Genomic DNA, 27,370 nt, shown 5'->3' with positions numbered 1-27,370 from the left:
TCATCAACACAATAAACAGTAAGACATAAGGAATATGATCTACAGGCACACAGAACACTGAGGAAACCATCGGACATATAATGGCCCACTGGAAAATGCAGTTTAAAAGTTCTTCTCAGTGAAAAGCTCACCACTGGATTTCAGAAAATGCATGGGTTTCCTGATACATATATTAAAGTGGGAACAAACAAGATTCTAAAAGCAAGTCTTCTTATTCTAATGATGTCAGCTCTCAAGCTCAGGATAAGCTCATTAAAAATCACCAATCATTGTTTGGAAATTAGACAAGATGACTACAATGGCTATTTGAAAAAGAAAATATGTGTGAAAAGCTGAGATCTTTATTTGTAGATTAGGAAGAGAATTCTGAAAATCACACAGATCACAGTCACCGAGACCACAGCATTGGAGAGTGTGTGAGGGAGTGGAGCGCTTGTCTAGCCCAGCACTATGGAGAAATGGCAGAGTGAAAAGCTGTTGACATGTCTCTGCTGCTTTAACAGAATGATGTTCGCAGTACAACAGATCGACATCAGAAGATAACATAAAGCCAAAAATGAAAATGAACCCATGCGAACTGGAACTTACAGTTCAAAATTCATCATTGCTAATCGATGGGATCTGGAGTGGGATGTCTTCATAGTGAGTTAAGAAAATGTGGCTAAGAAATGGAAAAGCAACGAGGTTAAACGTTTTCACACTCCTGTACCCTAAACAAGCTCCAATCAGGCGAAATTTGAAAAACTGAAAATAGGAGAAGACATGGGTAGCACTTCCTGATTGTGAGACAGCTGTTCTTGGAGCAAATGCAGTAATAATCTTTGAGAAATTTCAAAAGAATATTTCAGCATCATCAGTTACCAGATAAGATTGCAAAGCGAGTCATTGTTTGAGATAAAACTGGAATATACATGCTTGACATGTGTCTAATGTTCTCAAAATTTTTTTTAAAAATATATTTAAATAGTATCTTAAAGGATAAAATATTCTGATGAAAATCTTGACCAGAGCTATGAAGGGAGATGTTTTAGTCCTAACAGCCACCTACCACGTGTATTTCTATGAACAAATAATAAAATAATGTTATTAGAAATCCCAACTCTGTACCTAAGTGTAGCTAGCATTAGTCTATCAAATAGGCCGTGATTACAGAGAAAAGGCAGAAAAGTAGGCAACGGGGACTCAGAGTAACTCTCAACCAGCAAGAGTGACTAAGGAAGAGAGAAATAGGAGGAGGAAGAGAAAAGAGGGGAAGGCAGAGTCCCCTCTCTGAAAGCTGTCTGAACTTTGACCATTACACTATGGCATCTACAGATGAACTTGGGCCCCATACGAAGCTGGCTCTGAGAGGCGTGTGGTTCAGGGAGTGAGGGGTTGACCAGCTGGCAGGTTCTGGAGAAGAATTAGCACTAAATGAAGTCTGAAGCCTTTGCCTAACTGAAGAGACCTGCGGAGTCTAACTTTTGGCAGGAGACAGCGCGGGAGCTGTGGGGTGACACTTAGGGGCTTTCTGTTTCCTAAGCAGAAAACTCCTAAGCACCAGGAATTTTCATCAGTGGACAGGGAGAGGGTGAGAAACTCCAGACATAGACTAAAATTTACAGAGTGAAGATCAGATCACGAAGTCAGTTGTGCGAGAGTTATGGTGTCTAGCATACCTATTGGAGGTCATTGTGAATTTGATTTGCTTCAGCTTGTTTTGTCCCTTTCCCTGGAACCCTGAGATGGGAAGCTGCAGAGGGGAAATCCTTCTCAGGCAAGAGCTAAAGGGGAGTGTGGATAAAGAAGGGGTGGGATTCTCAGAAACTGACTAGAACAGGCTGCTGGGTAAGAGGCCTTGGAAGTTGGAGGCCATCGCCAAGAACCTGCAGAAACAAAATGGTGTGTACAATTCTGAAACAAACACCAAGAGAAGCATTGCTTATCTAAAGGAAATAGCTAAGCATGGCAGAGCCATATTCAAGGGGAAGCTGTGTGGTCTCAAATAAGTTGTGTTGAAAACAAAGACTGAAATAAGCTGAGGACTCAAAAGATAAAATCAGACATTTTGAATAGCAAAGGGAGCTGTGCGTAGCCTGAAGCATGGACAGTTGCTCACGGCTGAACTTTAATGAACACTGAATGTTTTGTAAATTTACCAATTTTGAAACACGGTTTTCCCATTAAATGTTTACATGGAGGGACTAGATTTTGTTTATGAGTCTGGTGATTGTTGTTAAATTGTTATTGATGTGTATTCATGTGGGGAGTTGGGGGGGGGCATTGTACATCTTTGTGTGGGTACCTGCTGAGGCCAGAAGAGGATGTCAGAGTCCCTGGATGTGGAGTTCAGACTGTGTGAGTCACCTGCCCAACGTGGTTGCTGAGAGAGAATGGGTCTCAGGTTCTCCGGAAGCTCAGCAAGAGCACTTAACTACTGAGCCTCCCTCCAGGCCTTAAATCCAGTAACTGTAACATCACAATACACGTGTTTATTCAGTTTCAGATTTAAAAATTCAAGTTTTATCAGTGGTCCCCTAAATACATAACAGCAGTTATAAATTGTAACTGATTAAATTTCCTCACATATGAGCTGTGGATAATTGATGGCCTGATAGCAAGGAGTGTGTGGGCAAGGGTGGCACAAAAAGGAGTCAGTGTGTTATCTCTCTCTCTCTCTCTCTCTCTCTCTCTCTCTCTCTCACACACACACACACACACACACACACACACACACACACACAAAGAAGACATGAGGCTAGGGGCCAAGAGGTTGGGAGGAGGGGTGAATCCTGGAAGAGTTAGAAGAAGTCGGGGTGACTATGAAGGTTTGGTAAAAATAGTTTTAATTTCCTTAAATGTTTCAAATTATAACCATAATTTTAGTATAGTTGATTCAGTCAAGCACTTCAAATATTTAAGGAACCAAACACATATGTAACAAACATTAAACCTTTCTAAATCTAAAAATTCAAAATGGTAAGCTAATTAAATATCTTAAGTCTCCTAAAGGAAGCATATACCACGGCCTGCAGAGATTATCAGCAGCCCTTGCTACATTTGAACTGAAATGCTTGCCAACGGTTCAGCCATTGCTACATCTCAGGATCCCGGTGGACACCACCCCCATCAGGCAAACTGAATCTGCAGATTTAAAATCATCAGCAGAGCCAGATCCCGTGATACCTCCCAGGGTGTGACGTTCGCTTGCTAAACTGGGCCCTTTTGCAAACCTGTGCCTGCTGGGGACAGCAGATCTGTAATGCTAACCTTTCCCCCATCCAGGACTTTCTCAGTCACATGACTTTCCATATTCCCAAGCTACTTTTTCCCCCCAGGCATCATTCTGCTAAACTCACACCTCCACATTTTAATGGGCTTTTCTTGGTATTCAGGGACTTCCTGTTCCCATGCGTACTTCCTGTTTCCAAGGGGACTTTCCAAAATAAAAGTGTTTAAGACCTGTGGGACCTATTCTGAATGTAATATTCATGGAGTTGTGGTGTTCCAAGGTTCTGTTTTCTGTGGGCGTTAGTAGAAAATCATGCATGACCATCTCATTTATTTTCTCTTTTGAGCATCCTTCCGTCTTTGTGGCTTCTCCACAACTATTTGTATCAACTTTAATAGATTAATACTTTATATTTAAATTGTAAGAGTGTTTGGATTTCGAGAGCCGTATTCGTTAGACCTGCTTACATGACCCTCACCTAAACTAACAGTGAATCCTTCCTTCCCACAAGTGTTTTGTATCTCACGCTTAAACATTGTATATTCACGCGGCTGGTACAAGACAAACAATAAGCCCCCTCAAAGGAAGAATTTCATAAAGACGAAGGCGGACATCAGTAAAATAGAAAATAGAAGTAAATTGGTTGTTCAATAAAACTTGAATCTGTTTCTTTGAAAGGACCAGCAAAATAAGTAAGCCTTTAAAGGTTTACCTGGTGAGAAAAGAAGAGACAGAAGTAGCAAGAGATGGAGCCGAGACTCCAAAACACCTAAGGGATGCCTGGTGTTTACACTGAGTGTGGCCAGCTCACACACAGTGTCACCCTCTTGGGCTGGGTTTTGCTTCTGCAGTGCTGGAGACAGAGCCCTCACTAGGCGAGCACTTTGCTCGAAGCTACACCCCCGTTCCTGGCCCTGGTTTTTGACATGCTTTTCTAACATGCCTGCTAGCCTCTTGCCACCTGTCACCTTTTGTTAGAAAAATCGGCAGGCATGATACGACTCCACAGAACAGCGAGTTCCCTCCTGCTAAGCTCTATAGCAGCAACATGCAGGGGACACGCTGTGCCGCTGCGGGCTGTCCTCTTTGTAGTCATTAATGGCTTCTGCATTTCCATTTCCAGTTCATTCCACGTGACAGTAGAAAAACAGGACAATAATTAACCCCAATCACCTTTAATGTAGGCATACATTTTGGGATTAATGACTGCCTTAATGACTCCATGAAGCCCTTAAAATGTGATGTACCAAGGTGTGATGGCAAATGCTTATCTTTAATCCTAGCACTAAGGAGGCAGAAGAGGGAGAATCAGCAGCTGAAGGCCAGCCTGGGCTACACGAGACCCTAACACAAAAAGCGACAACAACAACAACCCCATAAAAACTTAAAAACGAAGATACCATTTGGTTCACAAATGATGTCAAGAAAGTTTTATAATAGAAAAATACTATTTGTACATATTATTAAATCAAAGATCAGGGTCCACGTGGTTATTTTAAGAGATCTTCAGTCATTTTTAATTGAATTAAATATTTTAATGGGCTGAAGAGAATTTGTCTGACTCTTATGATGTGTATGGAACCATAGAACACAAGGGGAATGTCCTTAGACTTCCCAGTGCGGGCCTGAAGCCACACTGTGTTTTATCCTATGCATAAATACCTGTGGGAAATCGTTGGAGAAACAGCAAGCCAGACATGCCTGGGGCATGATACAGAGAAAAAGGGATATAAGCATCTTCTAGTCCTTGCCCTTCAAACTGCTTCCTACATGCTCTACCCCTTCTCTTGTCCCATATGCTGCATGTGTGGCCAGACATTGAGGACTGAATAGGAGACACTATGTCCCTGGGAGGTGGAAGGGTCCCCTGGGAACTGAACAGCAGAGCCTGCTCTGATATCAGAGGCCACGGGTTATCTGGACAGAATTTATTTTCTGAAACAGTCAAGACTTGGGGAATTGGTTACTGCAATCAAAAATGTTTATTGTATAACCCAAACAAATGTCAACAGTTTCCAAATATCTTTGCTGCTGCCGTGTTGGGTATATGATGAAGACTACCCACTTACAAAGCCCCCTAAAAGCGCAGGCAGACACGTCAAAACAATCATGGACTAAACTGACGAAGGAATGTTCGTGATCTCACTCAAGACAGCTAGCTACACATCTTGGAGAAGAGCATGATGTAAGGCATGAATAAACACAGGAAGATGCCATGTCTGGACAGGAAGGTGGACTGTTAGAGCAGTTCTAGGATTCTGAAACCCGTGTTGTTCATATTCATATCAGTTTATCAGTGACCTGCACAGAGGTGTGACCAATTCCATGTCATAAGTGGAGAGTTGAAAGATCCATGCAAGCTCAGGAAACCATCTCTACAAGCCTGTGGGCTTGTCTGCCGGCTTACCTAGACATAATGCCCTGTGCCACCAACATAGGATCAGACAAATTGGTGAGTGAGCCAGCTGAAATCAAACCATGCCATTAGATAACTGGAGTTTACAATGGACTTGATAGCAAATAAATGGGAAGGAAGATTGACTGGAGGTCAGAGGTAGATTAATGAATCCCAGTTTAGAAAAACATATACAAGGGTCCTATGAGGACCTTGCAGTTTTGGAGCATAGGAAAAAACAATTCCCTGAAAATATAATCTGGAAGGAAAAGGTCAAAATAATCCATTCTCATTAAAATTTAAACACTACAACGTACTAAACAAAAGGTAAGGTACCAAAAATACACAGGAAAAAAATACCTGCACCATTTAAAATAGTTATAGGATGTGTGTGTGTGTGTGTGTGTGTGTGTGTGTGTGTGTGTGTGTGTGTGTAGGGAGAGACAAAGCTAAAATACATTATATAATTGATAATGCATATATAGAACGAAAAAAAATAAAATGAAAGACTAGTAGCAGGGACAAAGCCAACAAACATTTATCAAGAGTTAGAAGTGGAAACACAATAACATCATGACTTTTACTAGTCACCTTGAAAAAAACCATAAGAGAATTAATAAAATCCAATCTTTTTTGACTATTTTCTCTTCTATATTATTATTAATTACAATTTATTCACTTTGTATCCTGGCTGTAGCCCCCTCCCTCATCTCCTCCTGGTTCCACCCTCCTTCCCTCTTTACCCCCTATGTCCCTCCCCTAGTCCACTCATAGGGGAGGTTCTCCTCTCCTACTATCTGACCCTGCCTAGCAGGTCTCATTAGGATTGCCTGGATCCTCTTTCCCTTCACAGGGAGAGGTTATCAATGTTCATGCCAGAGACTATGCCCCTGCTCCCCTTACTAGAAAGCCATGGAGACTGAGTGTCCATGGGCTACATCTGAACAGGGGGGCTAGGTCCTCTCCATGCATAGTCCTTGTTTGATTCATCAGTCCCTGCAGAACCACATGGGCCAAGATTTTTTTTAGCTCATTGGTCTCCTTGTGGAGCTCCCGCCCCCTCCAGGTCATTCTATCTCCCCCTTCTTGCATAAGATTCCCTGTACTCTGCCCAAAGTTTGGCTGTGAATCCCAACATCTGCTTTGATACCCTGCTGGGTAGAGTCTTTCAGAGGCCATCCGTGGTGGGATCCTGTCCTCTTCCCTGTCTTTTCCCACTTCAGATGTCTGTCCTGTTTGCCCTTCTGAATGAGTTCCCTAGGGTTCTCCTTGTTGTTTAGCTTCTTAATCAATGGTTGTTTTTGACCACACTGTCTGCAAGGCAAACCCTTCTGACAGAGGCATTAGCCGGGAATCTGAGCTGCAGGTGGCAGTACAGGGTAACTCCACTCACCGGAGGGGGTGCTGGGTGCTTTCTCAGTGCTGTTGGTTATGGGGATGTGGAGAACAGTAGCTTGGACAATGTGAATTATTCCACTCACTATCAAAGATTTACTTCAGCCACTAAAATGAGGGCAGGCAACATTTTTTGGATGCAGAAGCATCTTCAAGAAGCTTGTAAAAAGTAAAACTGCCTGGCTAAATGATTTAGTAAGCATCGGAACAATTGTATTTAAAAAAAATCATCAAGCCAATGTGTTTCTAGAGCATTTCTATGGGGATATACACAGGAAAGGGCAGGGCTAGCAAGCCCTTTGGCAAACTGGTGAGAGTGAGGAGAAATGGGAATGGACAGATCAAAAAGGAATGCTGTAATCAGTTTATTAAGAATGTCGTACTAGGGCTGTAGAGATGGCTCAGCCATTAGGAGTACTGTCTTCTTTTCCAGAGATCCTGAGTCCAATTCCCAGCAACTACATGATGGCTCACAACCATCTGTAATGTGTTCTGATGCCTTCTTCTGGTATGCAGGCATACATGCAGATAGAGTACTCATATACATTAAAAAAATAAATAAATCTTAAAAAAAAAAAGACTGTTAAAAAAAGAAAAGTATGTCCTATTAATGAGGAGGCACAGTACTCATAAATTATTGATACCCTAAGCCAGTGCTTCTCAACCTTCCTAACACTGCCACCTTTTAATACACTTCCTCATGTTGTGCTGATCCTCAGCCATAAATTACTTCATTGCTACCTCATCATTTTGCAACTATTATGAACCATAATATAAATAAATATCTGATATGCAGGATATCTGACATTCAACCCCCATGAAAAGGTCATTCAACACCCAAAGGGGTCAAGACCCACGGATTGAGAACCGCTGCCTTATTATCTGCTAGAGGGGGCGGGGGTGGGGGTCATTTATCTAAACTTGGGTGGTACACAAGAGAGGGACAGTGGCCTTCTGAGGTTCCCTATTGAGCACTCTATGTCCTTAGCCCCTTATTAATCAGTAGACCTGCGCCTGCAGGCTGTGTTCCCTTTAGAGGGGGTAAGAGGAGAGGGTGCGGTTCGAGGGCTCCTCCCGATGGGAGAGGGATAAAGCAGCTACAGGCTTCTTAGTCCTTTGATGCACCTCCAAATTATCACGCCATCTCCGAGAGTCACAGCAGCGTGCTGTGCCTGGGTGTGGAGCGTGCCTCAGCACACCCTGCAGGTGACAAGGTAGGAGCCAAGAGCGATTCAGGAGCTTTATGGGAACGAGCATCCCATCCGGAAGCTACTCCCACTGTGGAAGGAAAAGTAAAACTTAAGTGGATGTTCAACTCACCTGAATCAGTAGAAGGTACAGGGAAACCTCAATGGAAACAAAAACAAAAACAAATGAGCAAACAAACGACAGCTACTTCATTCTCCTTCAAACTCAAATAATAAGTCATCTTCCGTTCAGGAAATTGTGCTGTTATCTACCTACTCATCTCCCTCTGCCTGTTATCAACTGTTGCATCAGTATTTCCACAGGGTGATTTAAATAAATCTTATCCGAACATCGTGCAGCACACCCCGCACAGCATTCCAGCTTACAAAAGGGTCCATTTGCTAAGATCCCTCTTCCCACAGGACCCAAGAGATCTGAAGGCATACTCTCTCCTGCTTTGAAAACCTTCCCTTTTATCTAACCCTTTTAGGGATCATTTCAGCAAACAGCCTCACACCAAAGCCTTTCACCACAAAAGCATATTTTACAACTTGTGCAAAATTGTGCTGTGTTTTGTAAAATTCCTTAACTTGTCTTTTAATTTCTGCTAGTGCATGTTTGGCCTTAGCTTGGTGGCTTTCCTAAGCTCCTGGAGTCCCTGGAATGTGTAAATGAAGGGAGAGGGGTACGAATGGGACTGTGCAGGGTTTTGATGTGGTTCTGAAGAAGCCACTTGCTTAAGAAAGTTTGTCCTTTGTTATTTTAAACTTCTTGTCTTTTGAAGGTAAAACAAAATAAAACAAAGCAACAACAACAGAAAAAAAAAACAAAATAAAACAAACAAACAAAAACAAAACCATGGCCTCGGGAGTAAAGGTAGGATCGGTTGGTAGCATTTTTAAGAAGTTATCAAAGAGCCAAAGAGCAGCAAGTTGAAGAGAGGGAGAAATTAGTCTATTCTGTGCATTCATTTTAGTTGGTCTTCAGCCAAGAAGCAAGCAAGCAAACAAACAAAAAATTGCTGTTGCTTATAACTGATATCAGATTGGGTATGTCTGTTGCATCATGGAGTCTATTGTGTATCATGTTTAAAAGTTACTCAACCCGGCTTGGTTCTCTCTTTTACACAAGTCTGGTAGATGGTATAGGTTCGGAAAGAGAAGGCACTCCAGGAGAGGATGGTAAGGGACAACCTCCCTGCAGGGGAGAGACATCTGAGCTGAACCTTGGAACAAAGAACCGAACTGAGGAGGACAAGGACAGATGCACATTGTAGACTGAAGACACCATGCAGCCCAAAGGTGAGGCAGCAAGATGGAGGGAAGCTGGCCTAGCATGGGAAGGAGGCCAGGGATGCGAGACACAGCAACACAAGCAGGCAGAGCTCTAATCCCGAAAGCCTGTGCATCACTCTGGGCAATCTTGAAGTTATTTTTAGGGGCCTTTTGTGATTTCATCAAAATATTAGTTAAGGTTACCCTAGCTGCTGAACCAAATAATTCCTAAATGTTCAGTGGATTAACATAACAAAAGTAGATTTCTCATTCATGGACAGTCTAACAAGCGTGTAACTGGTCTGGTGGGGTGGTTTTTCTCCAAGGAAGGACTTAAGATCTGACACTCCATAAACAGTCCTTACACATAACTGTCAGGATTGCTGTGAATAAAGAGACAAAGTGCACGTGTGTGTGTGTGTGTGTGTGTGTGTGTGTGTGTGTGTGTGTAGAGAGAGACAGAAACAGAGAGAGAGACACACACAGAGAGAGACAGAAATAGAGCTGGAGACACATGCAGAGACAGGCAGACAAGCAGGCAGACAAACAGACAGAGGATAGCAAAGGCTCAATCTAATACAAAAGAAGGTTTCCTGAAATATATAGCCCGCAGCTTTAGAACCAGATGAAAGAAACTCGCTAGTCTTTGTGAACTAGTCACCTGTCTCTGACACAGGCAAGAAAGGCATACAAGTAAGTAAGCATCTTAGAAGGCCCCTTCAGGGTGCAAGGATGGAGCGTGAATTGAAGAGAGAGATGAGCAGAGAGAAGCAACCATGGAGATGTGATTCCCATCCCGATAGTAAAATCAGCACAGCACGATAGAGTGAAGAACGAAGCGGAAAGGAGGGAAGGGCATCTCAGCATCCCCCGGATCTGGCTCTCATCCAGAGACACGGGTCAACCATTCACTGTCGCAGCTCTCACGTCTGTAGACTCAGTTGGACACTTGTGTGGCAGTTTCAGTGTGCTTGAATGCTCAGTCACCAGGAAGAAGAACTCTTAGATGGGACTAGAAGGGACTAGAAGGCTAGGTATGGTCCTGTTGGAGGAAGCGCGACCCTGGGTGAGGGCTTGGAAGTTTCAAAAGCCCATGCTAGGCCCAGGTGTTTTCTCTTTCAGCTTTAGGATAAGGATGTATGTCTCAGCTACTTCTCCAGCACCATGCCTGTCTGCCAGCATGCTCCCTGCCATGATGATAATGGACTAAGCCTCTGAAACTGTAAGCCAGCCCAAATTAAATCTTTTCTTTTATGAGAGTTGCTTTGGTCATGGTATCTCGTCACAGCAATAGAATAGTGACTCAGGCAACTTGCTTGCTTACCAAATGGAAAGAATTCATTGTTTCCTAAACAACACATCATACTACCTATTGTAGGTGATGAGAGACATGTAAAGACACTTGTGGGAGAATGACACAGGTTGTGCAAATGAAACACCATTGCCTCTGAGAGGCTTGAGGGTCTGAGGATTTTCGTATCCATTAGCAGGCTCCAAGATCCAGCCGCCTGGGGTTCCCAAGGGATTACTTCACTTGGAACCATTGGCTTTTAATTTGGGAGGTGATCAGTTGCTTGGTATAGGCACCTATTTAAGGCATACAGAAGAAAGGCTACTTGCAAGTAGTGAGGGCAATGAGATATTTTTCTATTTCTGTTTGTGGTAGACAGAGCTTGGATCACTTGGTAGATCAATTAAAGAGGCTTTTAAAACCTATGTTGTTAATTTACTAAGATTTTTATATTCACGTATTATGATAAGATGTCGTTTTTATTTAAACATAAGAACAATTCTTTATAAATTAGCTATAAGAAAAGTAAAATCAAAACAAAACAAAAACCAGAAAAACCTCATTTTCAAAGCCAACTGTAAGTCTGCAAACTGATTAACTGTATATATTAAGACAAAATTTTTAAAACTCAACATATGCTCAATGTATAATAATATAAAGCATGTTCTAAAGACTTTTACTCAGTTCTTTGAGGATCTCATTTGATATATTTGAACATATTCACCAACTCCTCCCCTAATTCCTCTCAGATCTACCCCTTCCCTATCCACCTACCTCTATATACTCTTTTTCTTAAGTTTGGAACACGGAAGTCTAAATTATACGTGCAAATCTGGAGCATGGATGGCATTATGTCCCGTGTGGCATTTTGAATGAGAATAGCCTCCATGGGCTTACGTATTTCAAGGCTTGGTTCCCAGTTAGTGGGACTGTTTGGGAAGGATTACGGGGTGTGGCCTTGTTGAAGGAGGTATGCAACCTGGGCAGACTTTGAGGTTTCAAAAGTCTAGGATGTCCTGGTTGGCTCTCCCATTCCTTCTGCCTCTTGCTTGTAGATCAGATGTAAACTCTCAGCTCCTGCTCCATCACCATGGCTGCCTGCCTGCTGCCCTCCTCCCCACCAAGATGATCACAGACTCACCCTCTGGAACCATAAGCACCCTTAAACTTTTTTGTCTATACATTTCTTTGGCCATAGTGTCTCTGTACAGCAATAGAAAAGTAAAGAGACATTATATAACAATAAGAGTTTAAATTTAAGGTGTAGCTGGTCATCTGTTGCCCTAGAGACCTCTATCTTTCTCTGAAAATTGGTATTTTCTTTCCATCAAGTATTCTGACTCATTGTTAACTCATATTTTCCAGAACACACTATTTTTTTTCACAACAGCATGATTGAAATTCTTATGGGTTTTTTTTTCTCAATCATAAAAATACTATATATTTATCACAGAACGTTTTTGGAATTCCAGTCAGAATGCAAGACCAAGCAAGCTCACCCTTCTCCACCTTCAGCCTCATCACCCAAGAGGTATGTATTTGCTGGAAAATGTGTTAAAGAACATATGTTTACATTTTTAAATGGATATTTTCAATGTCTAGGAGAAAAATGTGACAATCCACGTAGCTAGCTAGCCAGTAGTGACAGAGCTGACCGATGTCATAGGGAAGGATTTATAATTCACTTTGCAGCTAAGTCACAATGTTTAGCACAAACACAGACAGAGGCTCCAAGGCAGAGGAGAAAAATCTTTGTCTGCTTGCCCAGTGTCTAAACCTGAAAGCCATCAATACCCACCCCATGTGCAGAAGCATAAGGAGCAGAATCTGAAGTTCTTCCATGTGTGGGTCATCTTGAGGGTTACCACCATGCACCTTTCTTAGATGGAAGAACGGCTTCAAAAAAATGAGGAAATGGATGGACCTCCTCAAGGTTCAGGACCAGCAAAGATGTGACAGCATCTATCGCCCACTCAGGCTGTCTTTCCGATCTAGTTCACAGACTGGAATCTTGCTAAAGATGAGTTCACAGTCAAAAATAACAGAGCACACAAGGAAAACTGCTCAGAGGATAAGCAAGACAAAAGAACAGACACCACCACACAAGGAGTGAGGAAAACACGCAGATGCACTACAATTATTACAAGAAACAGAGCCAAGTGGGTCTTCCACACTATAGAAAACGGGCATTCAAAAGGTGGTTTTGAATGAACCAAGTAAAGATCTGATGGGTATGACATACTTCAGAGCTAAAAACAATTTCATCATCTGATGGGATATAACATCCCTGAGTTGTGGGGTTCCTGGTTTCATTTTGAGTTTGTTTGGTTTGGGATTTTTATTTTACTTTGTTTTATTACTATTGTTTTCTTTCTTTTTGGTCTACTTTATTGCTTAACTCTTAGAATGGTATCTCATACATAATATGAAATTGATAAACATTTGAATGAGGAATGAATAAAACGTGGATGAAAGGTGAAATGCAAAGTTGGCAGAAGAGAAAGTGGTAAGTTAGCTGAGAAAGCTAAATAAATTATACAGACCATAATAAGAAGAGAGGAAGAAAGGGAAGAGAAATCAAGAGGGAGGGAAGGAGGAAAAGGGAAAGGGAAAAGTGAGGGGAGGGTATCGTTATAACAACTAGAAGAAAAAGGAACACAGCAATATACATCTAAGATGCATTCCAGACGGAAATGGAAAGAATGGCAGAAACGACGACGATAATAAAAGGCACACTACATGTCCAGTGTTTAAGACTTAAGAAACAGTTCCTAACAAGAGGGCAAGAGAAACAAGCAAAAAGCGAAATGGGCAAAACCCTCACGAGTCAGCTCCCTACAAAAGACCCAAAGGGTTAATTGACATATTAAAAAGATGTTTGGGCCCATTAGTAATCAGAGAAACTCAATTGCAAACAGTAATTAGATTTTTCTATTTTGCCAATCAGATTAGAAAGAACTAAATAATACGATAATATCAAGTGTGGGAAAATAGCAACTTTTATATCATGCAGGAAGGAGTGTAATTTGGAGCAATTAATTTTGACATCAAGCTAATGACGCCCAGCCAATGACACAAGAAATTTATTTCCAGCTTTTACCCTAGAGAACTTCCCATGCGTGTGTCCTCGGCGACAAGCATTCAAAACAAAGCCCATTGTCACACTGTTTGCTGTAGTAAAGCACGCAGACAGAGCAAGCATCTTTTGGGAGGGGCGTGCAAAATTAAATTATGGTGTACTGACAGCATGATATTATGGCGCAGAAGCAAAATAAGTGAACTAGGTTTGCGTGAAGTAACAGGGATAATAAATTTCACAGAAAATAAAAATGAAGGAGAAAGGCATCAAGGGCAGGCATAATGGAAATCACTCCAGAGGGCTGAGCCAAGAAGTTCCAGAAAGAGGAAGGAGTCTGCTATCCCCGCTGGAATGTGGTGAAAGATATGCTCAGGCAGCATTAGATAAATGCACCATCAGGTGCTATCAGGTGAAATCAGGTGCTAGAGAAATTTGAAAAACAGTAGCGAGAGATCAAAGTATGAGTGCTCTTGGGATCAACAGAATCTGAAGTCTCAGATTCTGTTCCAGCTGTGTGGAAGGAGCAGAGAGACACAGACAATGTAGGGTTTCTTCAGAAGCCCTCACTGATGACAGAGGAAGTTGATGGTTGTGTCAGTGGGGGGGGGGGGCATGAGGGCACTACACATGATCTGGGGTGGGCTGGCTCAGGCAATTTCAGGGTCACACTGAACCCAGTCCCTTATACACGCATCAGAGTCTGGACAAATATTTCCTTCTGCACCAACAAGCAATAGGGAACTACTACAGATTCTTGACAAAGGGAGTTATGCTCATGATCACACTGACAGCCCGTGGTTGCTCTGGCGTCTCATTTACGGTTCTGGGAGTTCGGATGTCCAGGATCAAGGTCATCAGATTCAAAGCCCTGGCAAAGCTTGTCTAACTGGCTCACAGTAGCGTCCTTACCCTGTGCCCTTATGTCCCTTAATACCCACATAATGCTGAGGTCAGTTTCGGATAGCACCAACTCACCACCCAGTTTCATCCCGAGCTCAGTGTTTGAGCCCTGATTATTTGTGGATGTGAGGCTACATTTGAAAGTGGGGTCCATTCACTGCACATAGTCTTCCAGAACACCATCTTGGAGACTGAGACATCTGATGCACACCTAGATCCCCTCTGCCCCTCCTCCCCGGAGGAAGGGAGGCAAGTCTGAGGTCTGGTTAGGTGCCTTCGGGCTGAGGGAACTTAAGGTCAGTGCCTGGAGAAATGAATGCAGGTGTTTCCTGTATCATGTGGCTGAGCCTACAGCTAAGGCAGCCAGTATGGGGAACCCGGGAGAGATGCTAGCTGTACTGCCTATTGCCAAAACCAAGCTTTCCTACACTCCAGGCTCCAGTCTCACATACCAAACATGGGGCAGGGCTGAGCCTGCACTTGTGTACATACGTTTCTTTAGGTTAGAATGAGCTGCTCTTCAGATCGTCTTTCTGCTCATCCCGCCTCCCCAGGCATTTGGTGCACTAGCTCACAAAGCCGTCTATCTTAACTGCGTATCAGTTACAGTGTATCAAAAAACCTCCTCTGGAGTTAAAAAATCAACCACCACTCAACTGCAGTCAGCCTTCTCCTTTGGTCTACTCTGACTGGAATCTCTCCTAGAATAATGCCAGGTTTCAAACTCCGGGGCTCTCTGCCTCCGTTCATATCCAAGCCCCTCTGCTCACACAATAGCTCCTCCTCTGCAAAAGCCCCAGAGAGGGCTCTTCAACCTGTTTGGATGTCTGCTCTCCAAAGAGCCTGTTTTCTTTAAAAGGAGCCATACCCTCTTCAGAGTTACAAATCTAAAGCATGCCAGCGCACAGACTTATAAACATCCCTAGTGTAGCGCCAGACCTGGAATTTTCCATCAGAGATGAAAATGGCTAAATGGTATGTCCATATCAGGCCTGGCTTCAGGCCAGCTCTGCTCCATTGGGCATGTGGATGGCCTGGCTGGAAGCCAAGTCTGACAGGGTGTGCCTGTGAGCCGGCAACCAAGAGACTGGGTCCTTTTGTCTTGTGTAGCATCTACTGCATTGCCCTGCACGACCAAGCTGAGACACCCTCTGAAAAGAAACGTCAAAGGCAAACATGGCTGCACTGAAGTCCAGCTTTAATGCACAATAAAATCCACTCATTGTAAACTGGATGAGATGTGGCAACTGTGTACCAATGTGACTGTGACAATCAAGGTGTAATACACTTCCCAGAGCTCAGGTTACTCCCCGAAGTAATTTGCCCACTACCATAGCACAGCCTCGGACCTTCATGCCAACATCATAGGATGCTGTACAAATCCTAGTGTCTGGCCTTACTCAGCTCATCCTTGCTCATCTTAGTTCACAGCCTCTTTGGAAATTCCAAGTAGGTTTTCACAAAATGGACATGTCATAAAGTGTACCCGTGATTGGATACTGACGTTGCTTCTAGTTTGAGGCTGATATGGAATAAAGCTGCATGAGTGTTCACGTGAATGTTTCCTGTCTTAAGTAGATACCTGGACTGAAACCATTGGACCATTCCCTAAGCAGAAGTCTGATGGTATAAGAACCAAGTGATGGAACCACTTTTACACTCTGCTTGGCATCATACAAAATCTCCAGTTGTTCCAACGGCTTGCTCCATATTGCACTTGTCACTATTACACGAACTCAGTGTCTCATAGTTTTGTATTGTTGAAAGTTATATTTGTCATGTGACTAAAAGTGGTGACTGTCTTTTCAGGTCTTTCTTGACCAGTCACAACCCCTCTACTGAAGTGTGTGTTCAAATCTATAACTCACTATTTTTTTTTTATTTATGTGTACGAAGGGCTTCGTGCATGAGTTTAGAAGCACCGAATGCACACAGAAACTAGAGGCACATACAGTTAGTAGTGAGCTCCCTGACGTGGGTGCTGGGAATTGAACCTGAGTCCTCTGGAAGAGAAGTAACTGTTCTTAATGACTAAGCCACCTCACCAGCTCATGTCACTTCTCAAAAGCCCAAGTGTGAGGACAGTCTAGATGGCTCCTCGGGTGGAGTGCTTGCTGCCCAAGCCTGGTGATCTGAATTCAATCCCTGGCCCCACCTAAAGGTGAGAACAGGATTGTTCTCTGACCACATGTGTGCCATGGCAAGCATGCACTCCACCACTCAGCAATGAGAAAGGGCTTCTCTCAGAAAGTCTGTCTGCCATGGAAAGACTCGGTTGAAAGCCAAAAGAGCAGGGCACAGATCATTGCCTTCTAAGAGGCTGTGTGTCTCTGGGAAGTGATTCACGGCCTGGAGATAGCGGTGATGAAACATGACTAGATTTTCTTCAGGGTCTTTTCTCACTTCACAGGCTGCAGTCTCCATATCTTCATTTTCAAGACAGCCATATCCCTGGGGCTCAAAGAAGCACATTGTCATGAAATTTTAAAATAAAACAGAGATGCGGGAAATCCTCAGCCTCTGAGCATGCTCACATGGCTAGCTATTGGCATGGTCACCATCCCACAGCTAGCTGTCAGTGCAGCTGACCTCAAGCATCAAGCCTCGGTATCGCTAGTGGAAGAGCTTGGTAAAGCCTCGGCTATGACTTCCAAGGAAAGCCCTTGGGAATGGGAACACAGCTGGGCAAAATTATTCCCCCCTCCCCCCCCAAAAAAAATTGAAAATTCTTCTGATTCCCAAATAAACATTGCGCCGCTGAGGAAAGGCCATGGTTTAAAAAAATAAAAAATAAAAGCCTGGAGGGGCTCAGAGCCCTGGCAGTCTGCTTGCCGCGCCAGCCCATTGTCACAGGTGCATTCCCATTAAGACGGAAAGCCAGCAGCCTCAGCCCAGGCAGCCAGTTTACAGAGCTGTGGCTCCTATAAACATCGCCCTGCAAATTACATTCGCACTGGGGTCTCTAGAAGGAGTTCTGTAAACTGACAAGTACTTAGAGGCCAGGGCATATTCCTCCGCAATTACAGCATGCAGTTCCCATGGGTGTTAATGTTTACAGAAGCCTGGTTAACCTTGTACAGGACCTGGGACCACAGGGCCCTGTGTGCCACTTGCTGCAGGCTGAAAAATGCATGCATTCTTATGCCAGCAACATGTGCACTTAACACCGAGGGGACAGTCACAGCTTGTTCTCAGTGCCAGGACAAGGTCACTGGACCTGGCTCACATAGCCTCAGGTCCCTTGATTGCTCGACCAAAGCCTGGAGCTTCACTTTCTCCGAGCAGCCTCGATTTAATGGACTGTGGTTATTGTCCTGGTGCTGTACTTCAGAGATGTAGTTACACATTCATTTGTAAATTTTCAAGACCCCCTAGGAAATAAGGGGCATTGTACACCTTTGGAACATAACCCAGACATGCTGAGAGTCTGGGCAATTGTTTTCAAGTAACATGAAACTGCTTTCATCGCGTGCACAGGGGAGCAAAGAGGGTTAAAGTGCAGTGGCTTTTCCTGGAAAAGTTTACAATCTATTGCTTTGGGGTTAAAAAGCAATGAAAAAATTAAACCTTAAAAATTCAATACGATGCAAGAGGGTATGGATTAAATTACAGCTGGGGAATATAGGTGTAAAACAAGGAGAGTCCAAGATAAAATAGCTGTGGACCAGCTAGTAAGAGACATACTTAGGATATAGATGGTATTTCACATGGTCCTTGGGGCTGATGGGATACAGAACTGATGGAAAAGGATTCAGAACTGGTGTGGGAATGTGGAAGGTACAGATAAGGAAAGAGATGGTTTGACTGAGGCAGCCTGAGCTTTAAAGCTAGAGCTGTCAACCTGGGCCACACACTGCCCTGAGTGCCGAAGGGACACAGCTACTCAGGCAGCTGTGTGCTGAAGGGACACAGCTACTCAGGCAGGCTGGGCTTGTCTGCTTGCTATCGTCCAAAGTCTTCCCAACCCCGACGGAAAATCAGTATTGATAGTCACCCTCTTTCTGCTCTGTCCAGATCTTTGCTGGTCCCAGAAGTCTCTGTGCTTCTTTGAGCTGCTATCCTAACTAAGCTCACCTCCTTCCAAACACTAGATGGAAATCCACTTTTGTATGTTGTCTTTTTATCTCACCTTTCTTTTGGTCAACCAAGGGCTCAGTAGCCCTGTCCCTTGGGCTCTTTCCCCCCTCTTGTCAGGCTCACTGCTCTCCAGAACCAGTTCATCTCCCAACCTGATCCACATTTACATATGCATAAACATGGGGTGTGTATTTGCATATGCACAGAATCATTGCTTCATTTCCACTCTTGCCCTTCTAGGAGGTTGTGTTAGTTACTCCCCTTTCTCTGTGAACAAACACCTGGCAAGAGCAACTAAAGAGAAGAAGGGTTTGTCTTGGCTCACAGTTGAAGGAGGACACAGTCCATCGTTGTGGGAAGGCATGCGGCATGCACATCCAGGAAGAAGAGCACAGATGGAAAGGGGGCGAAAGGCTATAAACACACATGCTGATTGAAATTTTCCCTCAAAAGGTTCTATAAGCTTCCAAAACGGCACCACCAGATGGAAACCAAACAGTTGAACACGTGAGACTGTGAGGTCAAACCACAACAAAAGTAAGCAATCAGGGCATCCAGTTCCACGAAGAGTGTCCATTAGTGTGTGCCTAGCACTGAAAACGATGCATAGGTACTCAGTGGACATTTGCAAAGTGAACCACGCGTAAAGTAACTTTTATTTTATTTTTACTCCTTTTCTTGATCACTGGCGTGATTTTAGACAGACAGAGCCCCTGGTTCAGAGTGACTCCATTTACAGCTTTCGAGCTCACTGAGGTGTGATACGGATGCCCATTCGGAAGGGACGATGCTCTCTGTTCCGAATCTGGACCTTTTCCCAGGCTGGGAATATAAAGTACAGCCCCGTCTACCAATGCAGTGTGCTCCCAGGCGGACTCACCTTCTTGAGGAGAAGCTGCCCATACTACAGTGTGCTGTGCGGCAGGAGCCAGGCGCTTTCACCTGATGATGGCTTAATGAGTGTAACCACAAGGCAAGCGTTCGGCCGTGAGGGTTTGCATCCTCCCCGACACTGTTGACCTTTGCCGGTTGGCACCAGCAATGCGATGGAGGGAGCAGTCATATTCTAATTGCCACATGAGGTCCTTGAGATTGGAATGCATCCCAGCTGATATGCTCACAAAGAACAGAAACGGGATCCCACCTGTGAGCGCGGTACTGTACTGCCTTGTACTGTGTTTCGAGTCCAATAGATACATGGCATCGATCACATGCATGCTTAATAACTTCCTTTTAAGAAAAGAAAAGAGAAAGAAAGGAAAGGACACTTCTGTGGCTCAAATTCGAAGATTCTATCTCAAAGTGGTCATTCAATAACTATGACGTGAATGAGTTAATAGATCAATGAATGACTGAATAAATGGGTGAAGTCTTCTATTGCGCTCCATTTCACAGCAAGAGCCTTTGCTTTCAAGAGTTTGTGTCTGATTCTGAGTCCATGATGAGGTTTCATCAAAATTAGTACTTGGAGCATTTGATTTTATATTTTGTATACTTATTGTGGGGACAAATAAGCCCTTCCACACACAAGCCCTTCCACACATCCTTTCATTCTGCCAATGGCTGAGGCACAGAAGCCAAGATAGCTTTACTCTTTGACATCCTGTTCTGGTTTTTCTCAGGGTTGTTTATTTTTGCCACGTAGGGATGTCCTCTGATTCAGAACAGAACCCCGCTGCCATGATCTCCATCCTGCTAATGCCAACATTAGCAGTTCCTGTCGACAGCTTCTGCTGTCTAGGGTGCTCTTTCCTAAAGGATACTAACATGAGGAAGGCACAATAAAGACCCAGAATGGTCGCTGGGTGTCCACCTCAGGCACTGTGCTAGACTCAGGAACGCAGAGGTGAACAAGACATGAGTGTTATTTCTTGAGCTGCCGCTGCTATTCCCAGCTTGAATGGTTCAGCTTGATCCATGTATAAAGCAGGAGACCATTTCATGGGAAAGAACCCAAACACCAGACACGCATAAGGACTCACTGATCCAGCTACCAAGACTGTGTGTCAATGAGAGGATGAGGAGGCCTGACCAAGGGGTACTCAAGAAGTGAGCAACAGGACAGAGCAAAAGATACAGGGGCTTTCCATCACCCCAAGTTTTTGTTGGGTGCAGAAGGTCATGCAGCACACTGCACAAGGCATGTGTACAAACACAGACATCACTCTCTGTGAGCAAGAGGATGAAATAAACATTTTGGTTTTGTGATCCTTAAAGAACTTCAAATCAAAGTTGAGTAGGCTGTATGCTTAAGCACAAGTTATGTTTCGAGGGTTAGGTCTCCAACTGAAGCTCTATTTCAAATAGATGTAACTATTAACTAAATGAAGCTATACAGTGAAACATAAGGAGTCACCAGCTATATCCTGTCCTAATTGTCTGAGAATGATTCATTCTCAGAGAACGAATATATTTCAGCAGCTACTGGAAAGGCACGATCAAGCCAGCTCTGCTAAACTCAAATCAAGTAAAGAACATCACTTTTAAAACTGCCAATTAATATCCTTAATGTAACTTCTCACTTAGACTTTCTTTTTACACAAGTACAAACCAGCCTCAGTGTGTCCTTCCTTTGTGTGTGCCCCTCCTTTGTGGCAATGGATGCCAATCCAAGGTTTTACACATGCTTGAGCAGGTTGGTACTTTGCCATCCCCTCAGAAGATATTTTCTCTGTGTTGAATGACACGAACATGAAGGAGATGATTTTGGAGGACACGGATTCTTCAGATGGGAGATGTCTGAAGACGGCACCACTAATTCAAGGTTCCCAGCGACTGCTTGGCTTTCCGTTCCAGGTGTAAAGACATTGACTGTGATTGTATCACTGAGCTTCCCAGCCAGAAACAATGAGTCTACAGACGTCTACATCTGTGTCATCAGTTGGCACAGAATGTGGTTGTCACTAAGGATTCTAGTCCAAGATTCAAGGGATGCTCCTCTCCAAAGACAGTTTTGTATTTATTCTCGGAAAAACACATGAATCTACTTAGGAGAAAGAACCCCAAATAAGGGTCCCAGATTTTATGAGTTAACCATTCCATTCCCCAGCCCTGCAGTTTCACACCTCTGTGAGCTCTCTCAGCATCAACAAAAATGCCAAAGATTTGACGGGAAAATGGTGTTAAGTCTCATGTTGTTTCAGGAATTTCCCAATATGCATTAAATTAACTTTGGGGCCATGTGAGGCTGAATGGTAGGAAATCACTCCATTGGACACAGATGGCAGCTAATGTTCCCAGCAGCTGTCACACACACGAAATCAGATTGGGATTAACACTTACATTAGGAGTGGTCACACCCGGATGGGACGGTTTCTCTGTAATACACACCGAGCTTAGCATAATGTCCCTGAAGCCACCTGAGCTACAAAGGTCTTGGGAACTCTCTATCAAAGACATCTGAACTTGGCCAGAATTTATAAAGCACCAGGTCCACATTTAGCAGGAATTTATCTGCTTTTGTGTCACACGGCCTTGCACTCATCCAGCTTTGGCCTGACTCTGGCGAGATATTTCTAGGCAGGCTGCTTCCCAGGCAGAGGCGCCACCTTCCAATTCTGGGCTCACCAAACAGCAGCTGAAAGCCAGAGTCCATGTGCACCAAATCCCCAGGTCGCCTGGGTCACCTTGAGCTCTTACACCCATGCCTGCACAATCACTGGAAGTAAAACTCAGATTCAAATCCATCTTTGGTCCTTAGACTTATACTTCTTTCACGGGAGGGAGGGCTACCATTTTTCATTTTCTGAGCGTCTGTCCGGTATCTTCAGAGCTGTGCGCTGCTGCTCTGTCCGGGAGACTTACGACTCCTTCCTTGACCGTTTGTGTTTTTTAGAAACAATCAAGGGTGGCTCGGAATCCAGAAAAATGGTGATTTAGGAAAAGAATCAAGTTGGGTGATCTGAATTTACTGCAAGATGAGGTGTGACTTTTAATTAGTGTGGTAGATGTTATTTTTATGGCTTATGCACGTGGTCGTAAGGCAGTTCTGAGAGCTTTCTTTCCAATAATGCCAATATTGTAGCAATTTGGATGCCAAACATGTTGACTTAAAGAGTCAGTTTTATTACCTGTCATTATAGCTTACACGAGACCCCTGAAGGCAAAGTTCTAGAAGGAAAAGCCCTTCCTTCAACTCAAAATTCCTGCTCTACAGTTTTCAAAGCTGGTCAAGAGCGTAGGGTTCTTCCTGCTTTCCTACCTGCTAACCAGCTCTAGCCTTCCTCCCGTTATCCTCATTCATGTTCCCAATGATCATGGTTTTGGGGTCGTTTTTTGTTTGCTTTTGTTGTTGTTTTGTTTTGTTCTTTTAAGAAGGCTAAAAACTCATCGGCTGGAGTAGGACAAAGTTTCTTCTCTCCCATGTCATTCAACCAACTGCCAGCACCCCAAAAACAGCTCCAGAATTCTGGAGATCTGAACTCCTTCAGTCTCTCTGATACCTACCTTCCCGACCCCCCAACATCCCACTCTCCCTGCCCCCAATGTGCTTTCCTCCCATCTTGTACCTAACGATAACAGCCCAGCACCTGCTGACACAGCCAAAAGGCAGCCAGCGGATGGGTGAAAAGAGGAAGAGATGCTGACGGTTTTTTGAAACACCCAGCCCTGCTGCCTGCCTCACTCCTTCATTTCTGTTTGAAGTCTTCTAGCCGGCACGTAGCTGCAGGCAGCCCAGGAAGCATGGCTCAATATCCAGACATGCATCCAGGTAAAACACAAGGTTTTGTCATTAAGGTGAAAAGGAAAGAGGGGATCCTGGGGAAAACAAACAGACTGTGACACACAAAATCTTGACTTTTTATCCAGTGTGATAGATGGTTTCGGCTATGCTCTAAGGACTTAGGGGAAGGAAACTGACCACATCTGTGAGAGGGAGAACAGCCAAAAGTCACCAGTCGTGATGTGAGAGGAGAGAGGTGGCCAGGTGAGAAGTGAAGGTTTGGGTGGAATGGATTTGTGAAATGTCTAGGCTTTCACCAGGAAATCCCCGACCTGGGGAGGCTGGGCTTCAGGCTCCACTGAATGGATGTGGTGTATGGTTCTTACACATTAAAGGAGAGAAGAACCTAGAACACTGGAGAAGGCTGGCTTGTCCTGGCTGAAGCTAGTCCTCCGTTCCACGAGCCAGATTCCCAGTTCACAAAAGTTCTTTTGCTCTCCGGAGCAGGAATCTGTTCTGACATGTTTGGTCTTTAACGAATGGATCGTGGCCGGAGGGTGGGAACAGGGGAAGAGCATGTGGGATTACTAGAAAACAAGTTGGAGGGGATCATTAAACTCCCTGTGGGATTTTCTTGGCAAAGGCTGGAGAGTTAGCGCTGTCATTACACCACAAAGCAAAGAGAGTATTTAATAAGCTTAAGATCAAAAAATTCCACATCTGGCCGATCACCATGCCATGTGGACTCGGGTCTCTGACTCAGGAACGACTGCTCTGTTCTCCAGCACCAGTATCTAACACTTAGGAGGCCAGCCCTCTTGTTGCTAAGAGTCTCTGAGTCTCAGTGCACCCGGGAGCCCAGAACATTAAGCTGAGAACAGTGCTTGACATGCGTATGTATTGATTATGACTGCTGTGTATGTTTTCAGTTAGCTTCACAAGATGTGAACATTAGAGAACTTGAAATTATGGAAGACATTTCTTGATTGTATTTCTGAGCCAAATATTTGTGTGTGTATTTTTTTTTAAAGAACCAACCAAATACAGAGAATAAATGTTTCAATACCTACATTTGGGGGAATTTCAGAACACAGAGGATGGGGGAGAGTTATAAACAGTGAGGAGAGTACTTCTACATCAGATTTCACCATCCTTCTTTATTTCCCTTCCTCCTCTGCCCCTTCTCTTCCCTCTCCTCTCCTCTCTCCCCTTTTTCCCCACCTCTTCCCTTAATTTCTCCTCCTCTGAGACAAGGTCTGGATGTGTAGCCTCTCACTATCTTCCAACTGGCAATCTTCTTGCCTCGGTCTCCTGGATATTTGGATGACAGCCACGCTGTGTGCCACCACACTCTATTTGGTGTCACATTTAACACAACCAAAGCAGATGCTCGGTGCAGAAAACAGCAAGATGGGGTGGCATCGTAAGTTGTGAAAGACTAGTGCACAGCTCAGAGAAACCCAAGGTTACAAATCCGAACTCTGGCATCATGTCACCTTAGGATCTGTAATCTCAGATTTGGAAGCTGAAGCAAGGGGATGGTAAGGCAGAGCCTATCCTACACTGCACAGAAAGAGCTTGCCAGATAAACAATAAATAATAATAATAATAATAATAATAATAATAATAATAATAATATACAGTGGGAATACATGTAAGAAGTTAGGGGTGATTGCAGTAGATTTGATCAAAACACACTAATTGTGAAATCTCAGTTAAAAACGTGGTTTCAGCTATGCTCCAAGGAATTGGGGGAAGGAAGCTGACCACATCTGGGTCATATACACATCATACACAGATATAAGTAAAGAAATTGCCTATGTTAATGGTTTTTAAAGTTTATTTGCGTTAGTTGTATATTTTTTATTTTGGATAAACTCTGATTGCACTGTAGTTTCTCTTGGCTTTTTGTTCATAAACAATTCTCTGAAGAAATGGTAACATCTCAAGGAATTTGAATAAACATATTTTAAGCTAATGATTAAAAAAATAGAAATGAATTTCCAATTCATTCTAAGAAGTCGTTATTACTCTGACACCAAAACTAGACAAATATCGTAAAAATATAAATATAAAAATCTTCAACAAAACAAGTCTAGTAACATAAAATAGTTAGATGCCTTTATTAGGAGCTGTTTATTCTGAAACTGCCAAGATTCATCTAAAAACTAAAAAATTAATGTGAAAAATTGTATTGACACAATAAAACACAAACCCAAATCTCAATAAATGCAGAAGAAAAAAATCATTTTTAAGAATCTAATATCTTTTTATGTGTTTAAGTTGCCAAACAACTTAGGAATAGATGAATACTCTCAGTGGATGAAAACTGTTTACTCGAAACAACAGCTACCATCATGCTGGCAGTTTTCCCTCTAAAAACCAGAGCAAAACCCAGAATTCCCCTTTTGCCATTTCTGAAATTCCACACAGACTGCAAGCATTTCCAGTCAGGCAATTATGTAAGAAAATGAAATCAAGTCCATCAGAGTGCTGTAGAGCAGTTTTCTCTGAATTGAAACCCTCTCTCCAGGAGGGAGAGAGAGGCTCCTGAGACCCTAGAGACAAACAAAAATGTCACATGTCTGGGAAAGTGAAAATCTGCAAGGTTCTTGAAGGCCTCTTTCCAGATTTGTTGGTGAAGAGACTCTGGCCAGTGAGCTGTGAGAGGAGATTCTTGTTCCTGTCCCACTGTTGACAAGCTGTGAAGAGCTCTGGGGTTGTAGCTTTGGGGGGTCATGCCCTGTCGGGGTGGGCTTTGTAGTGATGCAGTTGTTCTAGAGTCACCCCGTCTTTTGAAAGGAATGCCTCGCCTCTACTCTTGTTAGTAACCCTAGTGAAAACACATTGGTTCGCCGAGTTGGGCTTTGGTACAATTGTTACTCGGTGGGTTCACTGAGGTGAGTGACATCAGTGAAAGTCCCTCCCACAACACCAGGTCTAAGAAATTATGAATTATGCTAATTTGCTAATCTAAATCAGCTTAATGGCGGCAGGGTTTTGTGATGGGACACCCCTACAAAACCGTTCAAAGTAATAACTACAGGAAGAACTTTCAAGATGCAAGGTCATTATATAAAACTGTACTTCCACAAAAAAAAAAAATTCTAGAACGGAAATTAAGAGGAAAATCCATTGAAGATAGTATAAAAAAGAATAGGATTTTGAGGACTATATTTAACAACAGCATAAATACAAAACTTACATCGCATAAACCATAAAACTATTTTTCAGCGCTAAACGTTAAATAAATATAAAGACATCTGGGTTCATGCATTAGAGACTTTAGATTGTTAGCATGACAGTATTCAATCACAGACTCAGTGAATTCCAACTGATACTCACCTGGCTTTAGCTGTCAACTTGACACAGTCTAGAGTCACCTAAGAAGAGTGTCTATTGAAGAACTGCCCAGATCTGATAGGTCTGTGGGGGGTTGTCTTGATTGTTAACACAGCAGGCTGGGTCCGCTGTGAGCAGTACTATCCCTATGCAGGTGGCCCTGTGTTGTACAAGAAGGATAGCTGAGCACAAGCTAGGGAGCAGTCCAGCGAGCTATGTTCCTTTATGGTTCCTGCTTCATGTTCCTGCTTGAGGTTCTGGCCTGACTTTCCTCATAATAAACTGTGACCTGGAAATGTAATCCAAATAAACCTTTTCCTTCTGTAAGCTGCTTTGTGTCAGAGCATTGTAGCACAACAACAGAAAGGAAACTAAGCCAGATATATAGGGATTGGCAGGTTGATCCCAAATTCAATATGGACGCTCAATAGCCAGAGCAATCTTGAAAAATCATGGTAAAAATGTAGAACTCACTTGCAAATGCAGAATAAAGTGAGAGCAATGAAGACAGCATAAGCTAGCATAAATGCAGAAACAGAATGGTGGAGAAAGGAG

Source organism: Psammomys obesus, unplaced genomic scaffold (genome assembly GCF_907164565.1).
Source record: "Psammomys obesus unplaced genomic scaffold, mPsaObe1.curated_primary_1811, whole genome shotgun sequence".
NCBI classification, from domain to species: Eukaryota; Metazoa; Chordata; class Mammalia; order Rodentia; family Muridae; genus Psammomys; species Psammomys obesus.
The sequence above is the reverse complement of the archived record's forward strand: the minus strand, read 5'-3'. Positions refer to the sequence as shown.